Consider the following 16,408-nt stretch of genomic DNA (forward strand, 5'->3'; position numbering starts at 1 on the left):
AGCTAGAATCCCAAAGGTCACTTAGGGCCATAGACATTGAATTTTGAGACAGGGTCTCACTGTGTAGCCCTGGCTGCCCTGGAACTTACTGTGTGAACCAGGCTGGCCTGGAACTCACAGAGGTCCATTTGCTTCCTTCTCTTGAGTGCTGGGCTAAGACCTTGGTTCTTGATACTGTTATTGTCACAGTAGAACAGGAAGGAAGGCCAGTCGGACACTTGGAAAGAAAATTCATTCTGGTGTAAAGGGGCTGAGAGACCACACACACACACACACACACACACACACACACACACACACTACTTTTGAAGAAGGTCTAGGAGGATCATTGGGGCTGAAGTGGCCAGAAGGCCATCCCTGGTTTCTGTCTTGCATGGTAACTCTAATTGTGTTTTCTGTGGTGCCTGTGAGTGAAGGAACAGCGTCTGTTTTACCTAGGTAGGCCCTGGCGGGGCGGTGAGTGAGAGTGAAGTGAGTGACAGAAGAATGTTTAGGACAGCAAGATGGGGGTGGGGATGGGGTTCTGACCTTTGACACTCAGAGAGCCAAGAGCTGAGCGTTGGGAGTGTGGTCAAGATCTCTCCACAGGTGGACATATGGAAACCTAGCAACCAGGGTTAGGGCTATTGCTGGGTGCCTGAGACCTGCCTCACCTCCTCCTTCTGTGACATTCACCTCTATTTTCCAGGTCAAATGAGAGAGAGCACATGCTTAATTCAGCACTTGAGCAGGGTAATCACTCAGCATAACTGTTGCTGTTATATTACCTGTTGCACGTGCAAGTTGACTGACCGCAAGTCAGCAGGTGGAAGAGACTCATAATCCTTCCACCTAGGAATAAACACCACGCATCACTATCGCCTTCCAGAGCCCATACATTGTATTTTTAACAAAAATGGACTCATACTCCAGCTTGTTTTTGAGTCACCTTTCATTTTCAGTAAATGCTCATTAAGCATCCTGGATGTGGGAGGCTTCTGTACCTAGTTCATTAACTACATGCATTTGCTACTTAACTCAGTTGCTTCTAATTCCTTTTTTTTTTTTTTTTTTTTTTTTTTTTTTGGTAATGCCGTGGCTCAAACCCAGGGCCCCAGGGTCCAAGGCAATTGCTCTACCATCGAACCACACGCACAGCCCCGCTTCTAATTCTCCGGTACTATAAAGCATGGAACATGAGCCTCTTGTGCATTTACTTGGTGACTTTCTGGGAGTGCGCTGTCAAAACTCTGAAGGGACACTTGCCACCCTATTCCCTTTTCAGGCCACAGGCGGCTCCCGTTCTTCCTCCCGCGGTTGTGTGGCAGGGGACCGCTAGGGGGCGGACCCGAGCCGCTGGCAAAGCCAGATCACGCATGCGCACGCCGCTGGGAGCGCGTGTGGAGGGCGGCGGAGCGGGAGGGGAAAGGTAGGAGTTGAGAGGTGAAGGGGCGGGGAGCTGCGCGGGCGCCGGGCGGCCGGGAGGGAGGGGGCGGGCTGCAAACACCGGACCGCGGGCCAGGAGCCCGCAGGCCGCCCTCCGCCGCTCCGCCGCCGCTGCCCCGGAGCTGCCTCGCTGCCACAGGTACCTCAGCGCGCGTCTCCACGGCGCGGCAGGGCCCCGGCTCCGGCCTCGCGCCGCTCGTGCCCGGGAGTTCCGGGATGGGGGCGAGCCCGGGCAGGGACGCGCGGGCGTGGGCGCTGTCCAGCAGCCCGAGGGCGGCTCCGGAGACCGCAGTCTGGCGCGGGGGCCGGACGGTCGCACGTCCCCTTCCCGACCGCGCTCCCGCCCAGGCCGAGCTACCGGGGTCGCCCTGGGTCTCAGGAGCCTGCCTTGGGGTTGTCTAGGGTTTCCGGAGTGCGGGCTAGACCCTGTGACTCAGTCCTGCGACTCAGTCCTGCCTCTTCCAAGATCCGATAGCGAGGCAACATGTAGATTCTTCGCTGGGCGTGCTCGGTTTCTGGTTTTCTGCGTTGCTTAAACCTAAACTTTGCTCTCATGTTGCTCGTGTTTTCTTCCAGGTGGGTTTGCTGCATCGGGGTTGTGATGCGATAGTGATGGCTGCAGGGAGCCCTGGGTCCACACCGCATCACAGAAAGTTGTTCAGAGGAAGGCATTGAAGAGGGCAGTGAGCCTCTGGCGGGGGGTGGGGTGGGGGGGGGGTGGGGTGGAGGGGGGCGGTTCTGGCAGGAATCTCCCCTAGTTCTGCTAATTCACTTCATCTCTTCTGGTGATGGAGCCGATGCTTAAACTCTCTCTGGTGATCTTGCAATAATTTTTGGGAAGACGTAGGAACAGCCTTGACTGTTATCTTTGTGTGCATTTGTAGAGTTCTCGTGCGTAGTGTGCTGCCCTCGCAGGGTGCTGTGCTGCCGACTGAAGCTTTTATTATAGTCAGGATCAAGTCTGGTTAGTACTGAATGCTTTTTAGGTGTATGCAGAGTGATGCTTAATTGAAGATTGTATCTTTTTAAGTCTGTGTTAATGTATTTCAGATCTAAAGTGTTTTATATATATTTGCAGTGTTTCTGCTTGGCACATGGTCTTTAAAAACAACCAACAGTATATACAAGTATAAACATTATAGTGATTATTCATTTTTTGGAGATGTGGGACTAGGGCGCTGGTTTACCACTGAGCAACAGCAGTGGCTCTTTATTTTGAGTCGGGCTTCGTTGCCCGGGCTGACCGCAAAGTTTCATCCTCCTGCCTCAGTTTCCTGAATATGTGGGATAACAGATTGTGTGCCACTACTCCTGCTTATCACTCATTCTGTTGATCATAAATTGAAATGGAAGAGCTGGCTTGACTTGGAATTCATTTGTTGTTGAATACTCTCTCTTTTGCTACTGTGGCAAAGGAGAGAGAGAGAGAGAGAGAGAGAGAGAGAGAGAGAGAGAGAGAGAGAGAACATCTCCAGAAGTTTCCATGTGCTTTAGAGTCACTGGCTTGGGTACCCCCTCCCCAATTTTAGATTACTGTCCTGAGGTGGGTAAAAAACTTCATCCTTAGCCGGGTGGTGGTGGCACACACCCTTTATCCCAGCACTCCAGGGGCAGAGGCAAGTGGAAATCTATGAATTCAAGGTCAGCCTGGTTTACAAAGCAAGTTCCAGGACAGCCAGAACTGTTATACAGAGAAACTCTGTCTTGAAAAACCAAACCAAACCAAACAAAAAAATTTTATTCTTGCCGGGCGGTGGTGGCGCATGCTTTTTAATCCCAGCACTCGGGAGGCAGAGGCAGAGGCAGGCGGATCTTTGTGAGTTCCAGGCCAGCCTGGTCTACAGAGCGAGTTCCAAGAGAATCCTTGTCTCGGAACTGCCCCCCTCCAAGAAAAAAAAAAAAAATCACAAACCAAAAGAAGAAAAAAACAAACAAACACTTTATTCTTAGTTTGTAGCTAAGAATAAGTAAACACAGAGCCATAAAAATTGTGATTTTCTTGTCATATATAAGCTGCTTAACTGTCCTGTCGGTGAAAGAACTATGCCTGCTGTACATATGTATTTGTTAACGTAGGTGGTAAACTTTAGGGTGTCCATAGTTCAGGATCCCCTCAGATGAATGTGTCTCAGGGAGCCTAGGAGACTCTTAGGTAGAATCATGTGCTGTTTGCTTACTCTGACGACAGGCATCCATTGGTCGGCTGTGACAAGTACTGGATGTGTGGTTTTTGTTCTCTCTCCCATTGAACCAGTTTCCAGCTTGTACGTGGAGGATCAGGCCTTCAAACCACGGCTTCCAGCCTTTGCCACATGAGCTCCTGCCCCCTGTAACTTAACTACCATCTTGGGTTTGCTAAAGAAACAAGATCAGGTGACTTTTGCCACCTAACGTGATACGTCTGGGCACTCTTTATGGAGTTTTTTGAGTGCTGGTGCAGTTGGGCACTGTGCTAGGGGCTCCAGTGTTTGCCTCTCACGTCCCATAGTGAACAGATGGGATAGTAGTGTTAACTCTTTTATCGGTGAATCTCAGGCAAGTTTTCTCACTGGCCATGGTGGGTCGCCAGCCACTTAGGGACTGAGTCTGTGTGCAAACTTGTTTACCTGACCACAGTCTGTGTTTTCCTGTTGATGTGCCCACTGATTTCACAGTCTCCCTGCTGTCCTGTTGGCAGATGGGAGGTAGTCGGAGGTGGTGGGAGTGGAGTAAGCAGCCTGTGCATGGAGTTGAATCTGAGATGGCAAGTTTCAGTGAGACAGGCCTCTCATCTCATCCCTCTTCCCCACTCTACTTGGTACACTTTTCTAATTATTTTTTTATTTTTAATTTGTGGAAAATAACACATAGCATAAAATTTACAATTTTAATGATTAAATGTAGTAGTCAGGGATATTAAATGTACTCACAATATTGTATAGCTGTAATTGCTGTCAGTTTCTAGAACTTTTAAATTATTCTACACAGAAACTGTCCCCATTAAACAATCCCACATTTCCCTGTCTTCCAGTCTTGGCAACCTCTGTTCCATTTTCTGTTTCTATGAGCTTGCTTATGATAAATTCTCTCATCTAAGGGAAATTGTATACTTTTTAGATTTTTTTTTAATTTTATGTGCATGAGTATTTTAATTGCATGTATGTACGTGTACCATATGTATGCCTGGTGCCCACAGAGATCAGAAGAATGTGTTAGAGCCCCTGGAACTGGAGCTAGGGATGGTTGTTAGTGAACAACCATGTGGGTGCTGGAAACCAAACCCTGATCCTCTGCAAGAACAGTTGCCTTTAACTGCTGAGCCATCTCTTCAGCCTCATGTATTTCTTTTGTGTTGGCTCCTTTCACCTTGTTTTCAAGGTTCATGCATGTGTTGTTTATTATATTTCATTCATTTTTCAGATTGAGTTATAGTATTTTGATGTATATCCACTTTTTTTTTTTTTAAGACAACATTTCTCTGCATAATCTGGGCTGTTCTGGAACTCATAGACCAGCCTGGATTTGAACTCAGAGATCCATCTGCCTCGCTTCCTGAGTGCTAGGATTAAAAACAATACTATAAACCCACATTTTAAAAGAACTCTATTTATCTTTCAGTGAACATTGGTGCTATTTCTACCCTTTGGTTATTGGGAATGATGATGTTAGAAACATGAGTGTACAGTTAATCATAGTCAAAAGGCTGAGAATATATAGTAATACTAGTATACAGATATACCTTTGAAATTTTGTCTTTAGTTCATTGTATATTTTCTTCTTCTTTTTTTTTTTTTTTTTTTTTTTTTAAAGATTTATTTATTTACTATATATACAGGAGAGGGTGCCAGATCTCATTACAGATGGTTGTGAGCCACCATGTGGGTGCTGGGAATTGAACTCAGGACCTCTGGAAGAGCAGTCAGTGCTCTTAACCTCTGAACTATCTCTCCAGCCCCTCATTGTATATTTTCTGCATGTTCATTTGGATATACAGTTGTCTCTCAGTATCCATGGAGGATTGATTCCAGAATCCTCTTTAGGCACTAAAATCTGTGGGTTTTGACAGTTTTTTTTTTATAACATAGCATAAAATTCATATATGACCTGCCCAAATCCTTTCTTATCTTATACTTTTTTTTTTTAAAGATTTATTTATTTATTATGTATACAGCATATATGACTGCAGGCCAGAAGAGGGCACCAGATCTCATTATAGGTGGTTGTGAGCCACCATGTGGTTGCTGGGAATTGAACTCAGAACCTCTGGAAGAGCAGTCAGTGCTCTTAACCTCTGAGCCATCTCTCCAGCCCCTTATCTTATACTTTAAATGATCTGTAGGTTATTTGTCACACTTAACATAAGCAGTATTTAAGTTCTTTGCACATTTTTAGATTTATTAAGTTTATTTATTTTTATGTATATGGGTGTTTTGCCTGTATGGATGTCTGTGCACCGCATACATGCAGTGCCCAAGGAGACAGAGGGGTTACAGATCCTTAGAATTGGAGTTACAGATGTCTGTGAGTTGCCATGTGAGTGCTGGAAACAAATCCAGATCCTCTGGTAGAGTAGCCCTGCTTTTTTTTTTTTTTTTTTGAGACAGAGTTTCTCTGTGTAGTTTTGGTGCCTGTCCTGGAACTCACTCTGTAGACCAGGCTGGTCTCGAACTCACAGAGACCCGCCTGGCTCTGCTTCCCAAGTGCTGGGATTAAAGGCATGCGCCAACCCCATCCGGCCTCGTCAGTGCTTTTAACTGCTGAACCATGTCTCCATATTCTTTCTGATTACATGTAGGTATGTGGGTATGTTCTCATGAGTGCAGAGGCTCAAGGAGACGAAAAGCTGGAGTTAGAGTTATAGGCATTTGTAAGTGTCTTATGTGAGGCCTGGGCACTCAGCTCAGATCCTCTGCAATAGCAGTACACACTCCTAACTATTGAGATCGCTCTCCAACCCTCTTTGTGTGTTTTTGAATTGTGTTGAGTTCTCTTGTTGGGTTATAAAAGTTCTTTATATACTCTAGATGTTAATCCTTTGTTAGATAAATGATTTGCAGATATTTTCTCCCATTTTTCTGCCTGTCCTGTGTTCTTGCAGAGCACCTGAGTTTGGTCCTAGCACTCACATAGTGGCTCATAACTGCCTATAACTCCAGCTCCAGGGGATCCAGTGCCCTCTTCTAGATTCCACAGGTTCATGTGTACTCTCCTTATATATTCACAATTAAAAATAAAAACAATTTTTTTTGTTTTGTTTTGTTTGTTTTGTTTTTCGAGACGGGGTTTCCCTGTATAGTTTTGGTGCCTGTCCTGGATCTCGCTCTGTAGACCAGGCTGGCCTCAAACTCACAGAGATCCTCCTGGCTCTGCCTCCTGAGTGCTGGGATTAAAGGCATGCACCACCACTGCCTGACATTGTTTTGTCTTTTTGATACAGGCTTTCTCTGTGTATCCCTGGCTGTCCTGGAATTCATTCTGTAGGCCAGGCTGGTCTTGAATTCAGGGATCTGCCTGTCTCTGCCTCCTGAGATCTGGGATTAAAGGCATGTGCCACCATACTCAGCTTAAAAACAAACAAACAAACAAAAAACCCAAATTAAAAAAAAAAAAAATGAAGGGGCTAGAAGAGGGCTCAGAGAATAAAAGTATTTGCCCCACAAATCTGGTGACCTGAGTTTGACCCCAGAATCCACATCAAAGTAAAGTGAGATAATTGACCCACAAAGTTGTTCTCTGACCTCCACATGGGTGCCATTACATGCACATACACCCCCCATGTAAATCTTGTACATACAATAATAGCACATTAAAAAAAATGTAAGCTGGGCAGTAGTGCATGGCGTGGTTATATCATGTGGAATAGAGATAATTTTACTTTTGAATTCAGATGCCTAAGGAGAAGGCTAGATGAGATGGGGGAGAAGAATTTTGCCTAATGGTTTTGTGTAGTTGTTTTTTTTTTTACTCTTTGCTTTTTGGGGGTTCACCATCCAGCTCCCAAATAAGTACACAGATACTTTTTTCCTTCTTACTCTGTGGGTGGATGTGTGGCTGGCCCCTGGTGTCCTCTCCTTGTTTTTGTCCTTCTCCTTGCTCTTCCCTACCACTTCCTGTCAGCTAATTGCTAACTCAGCCTCCTGACCCCAGGTTAATTTTATTTAATCCAACAAATGTATCATGTCTTTGCATCGTTAACAAAAGCAGCAGAAACAAATGTAACACACCTTTACACAGTTAAAATGATACTCCGTAACAGTTTTGACTAGCACCTTCAATATGATATAAAATAAAAGTGGCAGAAATGGATATCTTTGTTTTGATTTTAGGAAAAGGTTCAAGTCTTTGTTCTATTCACCTGCCAAGTATGATGTGTTTTTTGTTTGGTTCGTTTTTTTGTTTTTTGTTTTTTTCTTCGAGACAGGGTCTCACTATGTATGTCCTGGAACTCACTGTGTAGACTAGGCTGGCCTTGAACTCTCAGATCTGCCTGCTTCTACTTCCTGAGTCTTGGGATTAAAGATGTGGGCCACCAGGCCGGGCAGCTGTGCATTTTTCCCATGTAGCTTTTATGTGTGTGTTGAAGCTTCCTTCTGTTTAGTTTTTAATCAAGAGAGTATTGATTTTTTTTTTTTTTTTTTTTTTTTGGTTTTTCCAGACAGGGTTCCTCTGTGTAGCTTTGCTCCTTTCCTGGAACTCACTTGGTAGCCCAGGCTGGCCTCGAACTCACAGAGATCCGCCTGGCTCTGCCTCCCGAGTGCTGGGATTAAAGGCGTGCGCCACCACCGCCCGGCGAGAGTATTGATTTTTGACACATTTTTTATACTAGTTGAGATGATCATTGTGATTTTTATTTGTTTAGTCTTTGGTGACTTCATACATGCATACAATGAATTTAGATCGTATCTACCCTCACCCCCTCCAGCTTCTCCTAGACCTCCCCCACATCATCCTCCCAACTTCACGTTCTCCTCCTCCTCTTTATGTAACCGTCTAAGTCAGGTTGACTATGCCTCTGTGCTCACGTGTGGGGCATCCACTGGAGCATGGGCAGCTGACCACGGGTCACACCCCTAAGGAAAACCGACTCTTCTTACCCCAGCAGCCACCACCTGTCAGTAGCTCCCCAACTAGTGTTGGGGCCTCCTGAGGCCCTTTCCTGTCCATGCTGGAGTGTTGACCGCTTGATCTTGTCCAGGTCCTGTGCAGTCTGCTGCAGCTGCTGTGAGGTCATTTGTGCAATGGTCATGCCATGTCCAAAAGACCCGTTTTACCACAGTCTTCCTCAGCCTCTGGCTCTTAAAGTCTTCCCAGTCTTTCTTCCTGATGTTCTCTGAGTATGGGGTGGGGTGTTGTTGAGGTGCCCATTTAGGACATCGCACTTAGTTAATTTTGTTTGTTTGTTTGGTTTTTGAGACAGGGTTTCACTGTGTAGCCCCTGGCTGTCCTGGAACTCACTCTGTAGACTAGTCACCGCACATAATTTTTTTCTTAATCTTATTTTTGTTTTGAGACAGAGTCACAGGATAGTCTTGAACTTGCTGTATAATTGAGGGTGACCTTGAACATATGATCTTCCTGCCTTTACCTCCCAAGAACTGACATCACAGGTGCTTGTTGACACATGATTTTATGTGATGGTGGTGGTTTTTGGATTGAGGGTTTCATACATACTAGGCAGGCACTATTCTGAGTTATATTCCAGCTCTTTTCTGTTAATGTGATATATTAATTATATTGTTTATTGAACCAACCTTATATTCTGAGAATAAATCCTAGTTGGGTAATGGAGACAAATATTTTTTGTTTTTGTTTTTCCAGACAGGGTTTCTCTGTGTACCCTTGCCTGTCTTGGAACTCACTATGTAAACCAGGCTGACCTCAAACTCAGAGAACCACTTGCCTCTGCCTTCCAAGTGCTGGGATTAAAGGTGTGCGCCACCACTGCCTGGCTGAGACAAATTTTTATTTTTATTGTCTATTTGATCTATGTGTAAGTGTGGGCTTGTGTGTGGCATATGCATTGTTCTTTTGCTGTGAGTATGGAGGCCTTAGGTTGATGTCAGATATCTTCCTTTCTCATTATTTATCTTCTTACTATTTTTTTAAAGATTTATTTATTGGGCTGAAGAGATGGATCAGTGGTTAAGATCACGTGTTCTTGCAGAGGACCCAGGTTCAAATCCCAGCACTCAGATGGTGGCTCACAACCATCTATAACTCCAGTTCTAGGGATCCAATATGGTTTTCTGATCTCTGAGGGCACCAGACATGCTTGTGATGCACAGACATACATTTGAGCAGAACACTCACACACATACAATAAATCTAATTTTAAAAAACTTTAAAGATTTATTATTTTATGTGTTTGTACCTGGGTGTATGTATCTCTGCAATCCCATTAGAGTTATTAATATTACTTAAAAACAAATTTGCCAGGTGGTGGCGGCCCGCACCTTTAATTCTAGCACTGGGAGGCAGAGGCAGGTAGGTCTCCAAGTTCAAGGCCAACCTGGTCTACAGAGTTCCAGGGCAGCCAGGGCTACTCAGAGAAACCAAACAAAAAACAAATTCACAGGCTGGAGAGATAGAGTGGTTAAGAGTGCTTGCTGCTGTATCATGAGAACCAGAATTTGAAATTCAACTCTACATTGCAGGGGCTTACAAACTTCTATAACTGCAACTCCAAGGGATCCAATGTCCTCTTCCAGTATCTGTGGGCACCCTGGGCACCCCACCCACCCACACGCTCACACCTTCACATAGGCACCCATGAGATACCGACATACACATAAGGAATAAAAGTAAATCTTTTTAAAAAAATTTACGCTGGGCGGTGGTGGCACACGCCTTTTAATCCCAGCACTCGGGAGGCAGAGCCAGCCTGGTCTACAGGGCGAGATCCAGGGACAGGCACCAAAACTACACAGAGAAACCCTGTTTTGGGGAAAAAAAAAATTACAAGCCAGGTGATGTTTATGTGTTGGGGAAATGGAGAGTAGAAAATAACAAATTATAGATGTATTTGCATTTTGGGATATGTCTTCATAGTTAGCCCACCAACACACCACTCATTACTTCTCAGTGTATAGAAGAGTGGGTGGAGATACAGCTCAGCAGTTAAGATACGGCCACTGACTGTAATTCCAGCCTTGGAATAGCCCTGTTGGCAAGCTCTCCGTTTGATTAAAGGACCCTGATTCAGTGAATAAGGCGGAAAAATTTGAGGATGATGGGTAACTGTGGGGATTTTGGAGGCTGATTTGGACTTAGTGACTAGGATGGGAAGCTTGGGGCAGATGGGCAAGAAAGAGCTGTAGGGATGGAGAGTCTCCTCTGATAGAGTTTATTGGGAGGGGCCGCTGTACTCTGCAGCTGTTGTGTTGAGAACATTGAGGGTCCCCAGACTCTGGCCCCTAGAAAAAGGACCCCAGGTGAGCTGCTTCTTCATGGCTTGCTTCTGTTACTCCACTCAGGGATTCATCGTGGGTAGAATGGAGCTGTCTACCATACAGCCTTTATAGTAAGGAATCTTGAAGTGGTAGTGATAGAGCAAAGACTCATCTATTAGTTCTGTTTTGGAGATTAGGTCATATAAATTGTCTAGAGTCTTGGTGTCTTCCATCAGAGCACATTACCAGCAGGACATCAGGCAAGAGTGTGTCCTGACTGTCACACTCTCTGGCTAGTGTGACCTGATGGTGCTGCAGTGTGGCTGGCATCAGGAGTGCAGGTCCTGGCCTTGCTTCTGCACCTCTGGAAGCTGAGAGCACCTTCTTGGGTCAAGGGCTTTATCTGTTGTAATGAAGCCCCTCCAGCTGGGCTGGGTGATTTTAGTTCAAGGGCAGCCTGGCTTGCAGCACTAGTTCCAGGACAGCCAAGGCTGTTACATCGAGAAACCTTGTCTTGAAAAACAAAACAAAACAAAAAAACCCAAACAAAATAGATTCTTTGGGAGCTGGAGAGAGAGTTCAGTGCTTAAGAGTACTTGCTGCTCTTGTAGAGGACCTGGGTTCGGTTCTCAGCATCCACATCAGACAGTTTACAGTTACCTGTGACTCCATTTCAGGGTGCTGGACACCCTGCCTCCTTCTTTGCTCCTTGGGCACCTGAATACATTTCCTCATACACATGTGCAGATGCATATATACATTTAAGTAAACATTTAAAAAATGAAATTAAAATAGGTTCTTTCCTCATATTAGCAGTGAAGAGTCAGTTCAGTCATTTTGCTAGTAATTCCTGGCTAGGTCACAAAGGAATAAAAATAGACCCTTTATTTGTTGATTCTAGATTGTGAAGATCATGCAGATGGCTCTGACAACCATCCCAGTGAGTCCAATTAGGTCTTCCTTGAATGGAGGTGTCGCTGTGCCATCCCAGCGATGACTAAGATGTGTCAAAAGTCGTCCTCGTTAGTGCTTGTGCTTCAGAGTCTCTGAAAGCCACTCACTCATTTTCTGTTTTCAGTGCAGGTAGCTTGGTCTGCTGAAAATTCCTCCAGTTGATTTGGCTAGTTTTGATGCTTAGAGAAGCTAAGTTTCCTGCCCTGAGCATTATTACTTTGCAAAACAACAAAGAAACAACTTTCTTTCCCCGTATGATGAATTGTTTTCACTAGTGGATTAGTTTAACTCAGTGGACCGAACTGCAGTGACTTTCCGACCTGGTCCACTTGAGGCACCAGGTGCACCCGGGGAACACAAGGCAACTCAGCCATGACTCCTCCCTGGAGGGACTGCAGTCAGTGAAGGGCGCTGAGAGTATCCAAATGACCACAGAGCCAGAAATACAGCCACAGAGGCCAGAAGGAGGCTGCTGCATCTACAAGAAGGCGTCCTTCATTGTTTGTGGATTTTTGCCTTTTTTTTTTTTTTTTTTTTTATTTTTTTTTAAGATTTATTTACTTTTATGTGCTTTGGTGTTTTGCTTGCATGTATACCTGTGTGAGGGTGTCACATCCTCTAGTACTGGAGGTACAGACAGTTGTGAACTGCCATGTGGGTGCTGGGAACTGAACCTGGGTCCTCTGGAAGAACAGACATGGCTCTTAACCACTGAGTCATCTCACCAGCCCTGAATTTTAGCTTTTAAAATGCAAAAATTAATTAATAGAGAACAAAACTCAAAAGTTCTAACAGTGTACACAGGAAACTGTCCCTTCTATCCTGCTCTTGTTACAGATCTTCTCCCTAGCGACAGAATGTCCTTGTGTGTCTATTCAGGGGTATTTTATGCATGTACAGTCAAATACAGAGAACTCTTTCTCTTTCTTTTTTGGAGACATCTCTTTGTGTAGCCCTGGTTGGACTGGAACTCACTATGTAGACCAGGCTGGCCTCAAACTCACAGAAATCACCTTCCTCTGCCTCCCAGCTGCTGGAATTAAAGTTGTGTGCCACCATGGCCTGGCTTCCTTCTATCTTTTTTTTTTTTTTCTTCGAGACAGGGTTTCTCTGTGTAGCTTTGTGCCTTTCCTGGATCTCGCTCTGTAGACCAGGCTGGCCTCAAACTCACAAAGGTCTGCCTGGCTCTGCCTCTGGAGTGCTGGGATTAAAGGCATGCGCCACCACTGCCCGGCTCCTTCTATCTTAAAGGTATGTTCTGGGATCAAACGCAGGTCATCAGGCATGTGCAACAAGTACCTTTACCACTGAGCCATCTTGCTGACCTATCTTGTAATTTTATCTTTAAATTTATATTAAGATTATCTTATGTATGTTACATATTTTTACCGTTATGTCTTATGCATTCGGGGTTTATTTTAGTGTGAAATATAGTTTGAACTTAATTCTTTCCAGTGTGTAACTATTTGTGGAATACCTGTTGTTGAATAAGTCATTTTTTCTCTCAATTGTTTAAAATGTCTCTTTATTTTTTTTAATATTTGAAGGCCTTTTTAAAAAAATTTATTTACTTTTATGTGCATTGGTATTTTGCCTGCACATGTTTGTGTGAGGGTGTCAGATGTTGGAGTTACAGACAGTTGTGAGCTGCCATGTGGGTGCTGGGAATTGAACCCAGGTCCTCTGAAAGAGCAGCCAGTACTCTTAACCACTGAGCCATCTCTCCAGGCCTCCTTTGTTTTCTGTATGTGGTATACTTTGCCATATGTACTTGTGGGTCTGTTGGTGGGGTTTTTATTTTGTTAAGTTTAACTATTTTACAATATGTTTTGGCATTGGTAAATGTAGTTGCACATACATACATGCAGACAAAGCACTCACATAAAATTAATTGAGTGAATCTTTTTTTTTCCCCTTTGGATTTTTGAGACAGGGTTCCTCTGTGTAGTTTTAGAGCCTGTCCCAGAACTTGCTCTGTAGACCGGGCTGGCCTCGAACTCACAGAGACTCACCTGTCTTGCCTCCTGAGTGGTAGGACTAAAGGTGAGTGCCACCACCCGACTTGAGTGAATCTTAAAAAATGTTTAAAAAATTTAGTCCTATATGTTTTTCTTGTTTTTTTTTTGTTTGTTTGTTTGTTGTTTTGTTTTGAGACATGGTTTTGCTCTGTAGCCCTGGCTGGCCTGGAACTCACTCTGTAGACCAGGCTGACTTTGAAATGAGAGATCCACCTGCCTCTGCCGCCTGTGGGTGTGTGCCACCATTGCCAGGCTAAGTCCTGTATGGTTTTATTAGGACAATGCTATAGTTTTAGATTAATGTACGAAGAATGACTTCTTCTGAGATTGTGTTTCACTCTGAAGTGCTGGTTGGCTGGAACTCTGTGTAGACTAGGCTGGCCTCCATCCCACTCATCGGTCTGCTGAACTGGGACTAAAAGTGTGCAACACTACACCCAGTATATGGTATTCTTGTGATACTAATCCTTACTGAGAACAGGTGATGACTTTTCTCTTTATTCACATTGTTTGTGTTTCTTAGAGTTTGAAAGAACTTTTGAAGTATTTCTCAGATCTTTGTTTTGCTTATTAGTATTTTGAATTATTTACATCTTCTACTTATTCATGATAGACATGAAGGCATTGATTCCTTTTTAAAATTTGCTGATTTTTCTTATATGTGTGCACTTACATACACTACCATTGCTGTATGTAGGTCAGAGGACCATTTATCTCTTTCCATCTGGTGAGTCCTGGATGCCAACTCAGGTCATCTGGCTTGGTGGCAAGCTCCCTTACCTGCTGAACCATCCTGCCATCTCTGGCGTGGATTTCCTACATGTCTGTTTTCACTAACTTATGTGATTCTTTTATCAACTGTGAAAGATTTTCAGTTGATTTTATTGGATTTTCTAGGGATATAATAATATCTGCAAAAGTTAATTTCCCCTTTCCTTTTCAGTTACATAATTAGGTATGGGTTAATTTTGTTAATTTCATGGGAGTGAGGCAGGTATCTAGATTAGTGACACACCTCTGTCTGTGTCTGTGAAGCTTATTTCCAGAGAGGATTAACATGGGGCCACCCTGCTTAGGTAGCTCCATCGAATAGAAAGCTCCCATACTGAGTAAAAGGAGGAAAAAGAGAATGCCTGCTACTGCTCTGCTTCCTGGTCACCATGATGAAGCTACATTGTTCCACCATTCCCTCTCTGCCATACCAGACTAAACCTCTGACACTCAGCCAGAATAAATAATGTCTAAGTAACAATGTCTAAGTAACGCGGAAAATTGGTCCCAGAGAAATGAGGTTGTTGCTGTGGCTACCACACCTTCTGGTTTGGAAGCCTTGGGAACTGGCATGCAGGAGCTGTAAAGAGTTTGGAGAGCTGGAAGTGGTGGTGCATGCCTTTGGTCCTAGATGCAGGTGGATCTCTGAGTTTGAGGCCAGACTGGTCTACATAGTGAGTTCCAGGACAGCCAGGGCTTTGTAGAGAGACTGTCTCAAAAACAAAACAGTTTAGAGCTGTGGGCTAGGGCAGCCTCTACAGAACCTAGGTGATTCAGGTAGGAGCGCAGATGAGGATGCTGATAAAATGTGGGTGGTAAGGACTGTGCTGAGAGGCTTTGGGTGGGAACAAGGACTCTGTTGGAATTAGATGGAAGACATACATGCTGCATTCTAGCAGGAAAATTGTCTGCATTTGGCCAGGCTTGGTGGAGGTTTATAATCCCACCTCCAGTAAGGAGGTGGAGGCAGAAGGATGGCAAGATCATTGCCTCTAACTAGGTAATGTACTGAGACCATCTCAGATTTTTTAAAAAGTAAAAAGAGGACTGGGGATTGACTTAGTGGTCTAGTGCTGTAAGCTCAGGTTCCACCCTGAGTACCAGAAGAAAAGATAAATTATCTGTGTTTTGTCTGGGTCTGAGATTTTGTGTGAGGCTAAGTTAAGCATGATAGATTAGTGGTGGGAGATGTAACTACACTTGTAGCATGCTTGCCTAGCATGCACAAAGTCCCGTCTACCTTTTGCCTCTGGACTTTTACCTTTCTCTATTCTATATACCTTTCTTTCTTCTTACTCCATGGCTGACGGGATGGCTGAGTGGCTGGACCCTGGCATCCTCCTCTCCTCCTTTTCTCAATTCTTTCCTTTCTTGCTCCTATTTATTCTCTCTACTTGCCAGCCCCATCTATTTCTCTCCCCTGCCCAGCTCTTTATTAGACCAATCAAGTGTTTTAGGCAGGCAAAGTGGCACAGCTTTACAGAGTTAAACAAATGCTATGTAAAAGAATGCAACATATCTTTGCATCATTGAACAAACATTCCACAGCATAAACAAGTGTAACACATCTTAAACTAATATCCACAACAGCAAAGCTTAGCTCATGATGAGCTGGTGGCTCAAGCCCAGAGGCTGCGCCGGGAGATGCGTCTTTGTACCAGGACCTGCATGAGAGACTGTGGGACTGCTAAGCCGTGTTTGGCTCCATTTTTGTGTGTTTGGAACATTTTTTTTTTAAAGCTTTTTCAGGTCTTATGTGGAAATATGTGCCTGGACGTGCGGTGCCATATGTAGGCAGATTTTCTGTCCTGCTATCCAGCTCCCAAATCATGACACAGAGACTTATTGTTAAGACTAATTGAAAGCTGAGCC

The 16,408-nt window shown here is 44.4% G+C and overlaps 1 protein-coding gene across 2 annotated transcripts in view; it reads left to right on the forward strand.

Annotated features, from left to right (window-relative positions):
• The first annotated feature begins 1,346 nt into the window (after positions 1-1,346).
• The window catches only part of LOC114705179 (SREBF chaperone), a 72,308-nt gene continuing 57,246 nt past the window's right edge, over positions 1,347-16,408 (forward strand). The window contains exon 1 of one of the 2 annotated variants that reach the window (XM_037207959.1): positions 1,347-1,408. The gene's annotated coding sequence lies outside the window, so the exon portion shown is untranslated. The other variant, XM_028886874.1, reaches the window with a different exon arrangement.

Source organism: Peromyscus leucopus, chromosome 7, assembly GCF_004664715.2.
Source record: "Peromyscus leucopus breed LL Stock chromosome 7, UCI_PerLeu_2.1, whole genome shotgun sequence".
NCBI classification, from domain to species: domain Eukaryota; kingdom Metazoa; phylum Chordata; class Mammalia; order Rodentia; family Cricetidae; genus Peromyscus; species Peromyscus leucopus.